This window comes from Anomaloglossus baeobatrachus, chromosome 2 (assembly GCF_048569485.1).
Source record: "Anomaloglossus baeobatrachus isolate aAnoBae1 chromosome 2, aAnoBae1.hap1, whole genome shotgun sequence".
NCBI lineage: Eukaryota > Metazoa > Chordata > Amphibia > Anura > Aromobatidae > Anomaloglossus > Anomaloglossus baeobatrachus.
Window position 1 is genome coordinate 393,389,437 of NC_134354.1, and position 6,809 is coordinate 393,396,245.

The 6,809-nt window shown below is 45.0% G+C and overlaps 2 long non-coding RNA genes across 2 annotated transcripts; both read left to right on the forward strand.

Annotated features, from left to right (window-relative positions):
- Window positions 1-564: 564 nt before the first annotated feature.
- On the forward strand, window positions 565-1,122 carry LOC142290162 (uncharacterized). Its single transcript, XR_012750227.1, has 3 exons — window positions 565-826; window positions 909-991; window positions 1,066-1,122. It is a non-coding gene; the product is annotated as an uncharacterized LOC142290162 (long non-coding RNA).
- A 4,770-nt stretch (window positions 1,123-5,892) lies between these two features.
- LOC142290163 (uncharacterized) lies at window positions 5,893-6,545 on the forward strand. The gene is made up of 3 exons (XR_012750228.1): window positions 5,893-6,249; window positions 6,332-6,414; window positions 6,489-6,545. It is a non-coding gene; the product is annotated as an uncharacterized LOC142290163 (long non-coding RNA).
- Window positions 6,546-6,809: the final 264 nt, after the last annotated feature.

Consider the following 6,809-nt stretch of genomic DNA (forward strand, 5'->3'; position numbering starts at 1 on the left):
AGGGAAAAGAGCGAAGCTGAAAAGTATGCAATAGTCAAGAAGTAAAGGAAAAAATGGGAAACATACCCGTGAAAATGGTTATAATGGTTATAATGAAGAATCATGTAGGTACAGCAGGGACCTATGAGCAAGAGGAAAATGTAAGGAAAAAAAGGGGAGGAAAAAAAGGAGATGCATAAGATGTCACCAAGTGTAATTAAGGTGGTAAAAGTAGTAGGACCATGTTTGACTTACTTAGTAAAGTCAGCAGATGGGTTAGTCCAACAGGAGGAATTGGTTGCTACCGATAAGGTAGGCAAGGAAAACCCTGATATGAGGACATATAATTAGTATAGGTGGAGAAAGAGTTAAAGGGACAACAGGGAAAAAAAAGGGGGGAGGGGGGGGGGCCTGGCGCGAGCCGCCCGCCGATGTCCCGCCCACGGTGGGCATGGCGGGGGCCGCGCGTCACGCACACGCCTACACATCCACACTGCTACTCCTGTATGGGGGCATCAGCACGCACCGACCGCCTTTACCCCCGCCCACTGGTGGGCGTCGGCTGCGTGTCTTGCACGCACTCAGGACTCCCCTCCACACCTGATAGCGGTGACTCACACTCCACCAATGGAGATTCAAGTGCCTGTATATAGAGGCTCACTTCCTACACAGTCCCTGGGCTCCCACCACGTAGTTATTACACTACCATGCCACTCTAGGTAAGACCTTTTTGCTATGATGCTTTACTTTGCTCTACTTCGGTTTCTTTTTTCATGTGACTTACTTTACTCCCTGATACTTTACAGGCCTTTTCTTGGTGCTCTCACCCTTATCCAGAGGCCCCTAGGTATGTTCTTATCCTTTCCTTGCCTCCTCCTTTTTTGCCTTTTACATACCTTGATAGTCATGATCTCCTTTTCTTTCCCTAGTATCACGGATGTCATATTGCCCATCCATTTGTCATATTGCATATGATTGATAATCGCAGCACACATATGACTATGTCCCTTTGGTATGTATCCCCTTCCCTATATTCTACTTTTTTCATTATATACACTTTTTACTGATACTGTTCTCCTTTGACAGCATTCACCTTATATCCTATACTACAGTGTGAGCCCCTTCTCATTATATGCCTACCTCACCCTCCCTTTTTGGTATGTATCGTTATATACAACCCCCTCTTGTTTTCCCCCCCCCCCCCCTCCCCCCTTTTTTTTTCCCTGTTGTCCCTTTAACTCTTTCTCCACCTATACTAATTATATGTCCTCATATCAGGGTTTTCCTTGCCTACCTTATCGGTAGCAACCAATTCCTCCTGTTGGACTAATCCATCTGCTGACTTTACTAAGTAAGTCAAACATGGTCCTACTACTTTTACCACCTTAATTACACTTGGTGACATCTTATGCATCTCCTTTTTTTCCTCCCCTTTTTTTCCTTACATTTTCCTCTTGCTCATAGGTCCTGCTGTACCTACATGATTCTTCATTATAACCATTATAACCATTTTCACGGGTATGTTTCCCATTTTTTCCTTTACTTCTTGACTATTGCATACTTTTCAGCTTCGCTCTTTTCCCTGTTTCCCTCTCCTTCTCACTATATCTCTTTTTTCCTTTGCATTGTTCTCTTCCTCCTTTCACCCTTCATACTCATAGGATTTCTCCTTTTCTAGCGGTTAGATCCCTTTAGGTTACCCCTCACACTACGACAATGGTTTCCCCCCTTTTTTTGCATAGTCCCCAATAGGTTACTTACCTTATTACTTGTTTGATGTAATGTCATGATGCATTTTGTAAACACTGTTTCTGTTTGTTTTTCTTTGTATACCATATCTCTTTTTCTTAGTGCTCTTGACCCCTGATGAAGGCTCCTGCGTGAGCCAAAACGTTGGGCGGGCAGTACAATAATTGTTGAAAAATAAAGAAATTTTGTTCAAGCATACCATACCTGGACTTACCATTTTTTCATATGCTGTGTGCCGGGATTACCCTTCTTGATTGACTTATTTTTTTTCCCGAGCACCAGGTCATTGCAGTGAGCACAACTTATTCTTCATTGTGCTATTATCGATTTTTGGTTGTTGCTCCTGCTTTTCCATTATTTTTTTGGATATGTCGTTTTCTACGTTCTCATATAATGACGATGATACTTCCGCTATACTATCTAAAGTGCATGTATCCAATCAATTTCTTATGACTCCAACTGAGGAGATTCGAAACAAGGATTACGAGAAGGAGTTACGCCGACACACCGCCTTGGAACTGCATTATATCACTCTAGCAGAGTATCATAGGGCGAAGAGGATTCCGCGTGGACTTCGCATCCCCCTACGACCGACCCTTTTTTCGGACAATACCTCTTACTGCGATAAATATGAGAGCATTCTTAACAAATGCTCCATGGACCTTATATTACTAACCATAGAATTCTTGGAGAAGGAGATTACGGACATTGGTGCCAACATTACCTCTATTGAGCAACAATTACAGAACACCCTTTCATCCACAGAGTTTTCGTCCATCAAAACTAAAACCGAATCCACGATTCTCGAATTTCGTAAAAACCTGCAAATACGCAAACGAGAGAAAATTCCAGCGAGACCAACAAGATTACGCTAAGAACCAAGTGTACACATGGCGTTTATCCACCTATCCAAGACGCTCACCCCTACCCTGGACATTACACCTCGTCCAACAGCTCGGACAGCGAGCAAAATCAAGCTCACTCTTCTCTTTTTTTAGGTCAGCGACGACCGCAAAAAGGAAAACGCGGCGGAGCAAGGGAATTCGTCCCCAAGAACAGTGACGACACGCTCACAGGTAAGACCAATTTGGTCTTCAACATTTCTTCATACACCCTGTCCCCCCACCGAGTCATCAGTCCTCCAGAAGGGCTTATCGTTCTGTCCCACTCCACCCTTCGATTCCTTTACCTTAGACCAAGAGACTAGGAGATTCTTCAGGAACCTCCGTCTCAAGGTGCATTTTGATAATCTACAACCTAGTTCCATGGACACTAGCAGTCCTGTGTCCTCAGACACATTTCATTTGAAGGGTTTGGGTCTACGTATTCCCAGTACTTTTTCTCCACCCCAAAAATCATCATCCAGTGGAGACATATATTTCTTTGGTTTCTAACGATATCAATCATCTCGTGGACAGTATACATAGAGGTACATTTCGCCTTAAACACAACTGCACACCTGATGAGACACGTGCAATTTCTAGTCTCAAGAATAATCCACATATTATTGTCAAACCTGCGGATAAGGGCGGGGCCATAGTGGTCTTGGATAAAACCTACTATCTCTCTGAGATTACTCGCCAGCTTAGTGATACCAATACTTACGCTCCGATTTCACGAGATCCCACTTCTAACATATGTAGCATCATCACTAACATAGTCAACTATCATCTTCAGATCGGCACTATAGACAAAAAGCTAGCCGAGTATCTCCATAAGACTAACCCCATTACACCAGTCTTTTATATCTTACCCAAGATCCACAAAAATTTGACCCGCCCCCCTGGACGACCCATTGTTGCATCCACCGATTCCATCCTTTCCCCTCTGGCTATCACCCTTGACAAAATTCTGTCCCCTCTAGTTCCTTCCATCACCTCATATCTCAGGGACACCACAGAATTTTTATCTCATGTGCATACCCTCGGGACATTACCCACCGATTGCCTACTAGTGACTATGGACGTTAACAGCCTCTATACCAGTATTGATCACCACCTAGGTATAGAGGCAGTTAACTGGTTCCTCGAACGATACAGCCCTTTTTCTGAGCAGCAACATACTTTTTGCCAAGACCTCCTACGCATTGTATTGGAACACAATTTTTTTCTATTTGGCGACCAATACTACATCCAGCGGAAAGGTACTGCGATGGGGTCGAATGTGGCACCCCCCTATGCCAACATTTTTATGGCTTGGTTCGAGGATCGCCATGTTTATAACTCTCCATTATTCCAGTCTCACGTACTGACTTGGAAACGCTATATAGACGACGTATTTGTCATCTGGCACGGTGAGCTCCCTGAACTTCTTGCATTTTTTGACTCTCTGAATGGATGTATCCCTACCCTCACCTTTACATTACATCATGACCCCAGATCCATCAATTTCCTGGACACCACTGTAACACTGGACAGAGATGGTCACATACTTACTGACTTATACACCAAGCCCACTGACCGCAATAGCCTCTTACACTACACTAGCAGTCATCCCAAACACATGAAGAATTCCCTACCCCTTTCTCAACACCATAGGATCGCTCGCATTGTATCCGACCCGGAGACTAGAAATACTCGTCATGTTGACATGAGCCTGAAATTTCAGGAACGGGGCTATCCACCGCATATATCCCACCATAGGGTGTTACCTACCGCTAACATTCCTAGAATCCCTATGCCCACGAGGATTCCTTTTGTGTCAACATATCATCCTTTCAAGATACCCATTCGCAATATTATTCGCCAACACTGGCCTTTACTCTCCCGGTCATATCCATCTATTTCGGAATTCTGTCATCCTCCACTTTTCTGTCATAAGAAATCTAAAAATCTAAGAGACCATTTGGTAAGAGCCGACATCGGTTCCTCTAAACCCCTTCACCTTCAGCCCACCCTGACCACACAGAGGAATGGAACCTTTCCCTGTCTAGGCTGTACACAATGCTCTAATGTGACTAAGGGGCATACTTTCACCCATCCTCATACCGGTCAGCAATTTCCCATTAAGGGTCTTTTTACATGCGACTCTTCGTATGTCGTTTATCTCATCAAGTGCCCCTGCGGTCTCGGATATGTTGGGGAGACGACCCAACATATCCGAGACCGAATAAGCAAGCATAAATCCACAATTCGCTGTAAACAAACCTTACTACCTATCCCCTTTCATTTTATTTCACATAACCATTCCATAGCCCAGTTGCGGTATCAGGTGATCGAACATGTCCCCCCCATTCGCAGAGGTGGCAGCCGGATCCAGAGGCTTAAACTACGAGAAGCCTTCTGGATCCACACACTCAAAACCCTGGAGCCCATGGGGCTCAACAGGGAATATGAAATTGTCTGCTAATATTTCTATTTTCATTGTTTTATGAGGTTCTATAGGAGTCCTTTACGTATCCATGATACCTATCCTTGATGTTACGGTATTCGCTTGTCCTTATATCCTCTACAGCTCTGTATTTTACATTTCATATTATCACATTTTCCTGTTATTTGTATCGATTGTCTCCTCCATGACATACTGTATCATGTTTTGGTACTATTATCATGTGCTTCATATCTCATTAGTTTATATTTCACTAGTTCATAATGTCATTTGAGATAAAGATGTTAGCACTTATTTATCTTATCACTTATGTAATCCCATGTATGTGACTTTACTTTTGGGTTTTAATTGCATATTTTATCCCTTCTTTTTTAGATATCCTAGAACACCCTCCACAAGTCTTATAGCATGCACTCTGGCCGTCTTCGCTCCAGCATGCTCCACAGCTGTCTATCTGTCTCACCTAGGATCTCTCAACCACAAAGAGTTACTTCGGATAACGCTGTCATCACTTATCCCATCGCACGGCGCATGCGCCCGTTCCACGCCGCCCATCCACGCTCCATATACTGGAGCGTGGATTGGGTATTGTGCAACGCGCATGCGCTTGCACGTCATCAGCGCGTCATCTCTCCTGACTCATCACACAGTGTGGGCGTTTGCCTGGCACGCGTCCCCCGCCTATACCCCGCCCACAGGGGCGTGGCGGCCGCCGCGCGTCACGCGTACGCCCTCCTGTCACCTCCTCTCCGTGTGTGCCTGGCGCGAGCCGCCCGCCGATGTCCCGCCCACGGTGGGCATGGCGGGGGCCGCGCGTCACGCACACGCCTACACATCCACACTGCTACTCCTGTATGGGGGCATCAGCACGCACCGACCGCCTTTACCCCGCCCACTGGTGGGCGTCGGCTGCGTGTCTTGCACGCACTCAGGACTCCCCTCCACACCTGATAGCGGTGACTCACACTCCACCAATGGAGATTCAAGTGCCTGTATATAGAGGCTCACTTCCTACACAGTCCCTGGGCTCCCACCACGTAGTTATTACACTACCATGCCACTCTAGGTAAGACCTTTTTGCTATGATGCTTTACTTTGCTCTACTTCGGTTTCTTTTTTCATGTGACTTACTTTACTCCCTGATACTTTACAGGCCTTTTCTTGGTGCTCTCACCCTTATCCAGAGGCCCCTAGGTATGTTCTTATCCTTTCCTTGCCTCCTCCTTTTTTGCCTTTTACATACCTTGATAGTCATGATCTCCTTTTCTTTCCCTAGTATCACGGATGTCATATTGCCCATCCATTTGTCATATTGCATATGATTGATAATCGCAGCACACATATGACTATGTCCCTTTGGTATGTATCCCCTTCCCTATATTCTACTTTTTTCATTATATACACTTTTTACTGATACTGTTCTCCTTTGACAGCATTCACCTTATATCCTATACTACAGTGTGAGCCCCTTCTCATTATATGCCTACCTCACCCTCCCTTTTTGGTATGTATCGTTATATACAACCCCCTCTTGTTTCCCCCCCCCCCCCCCTCCCCCCTTTTTTTTTCCCTGTTGTCCCTTTAACTCTTTCTCCACCTATACTAATTATATGTCCTCATATCAGGGTTTTCCTTGCCTACCTTATCGGTAGCAACCAATTCCTCCTGTTGGACTAATCCATCTGCTGACTTTACTAAGTAAGTCAAACATGGTCCTACTACTTTTACCACCTTAATTACACTTGGTGACATCT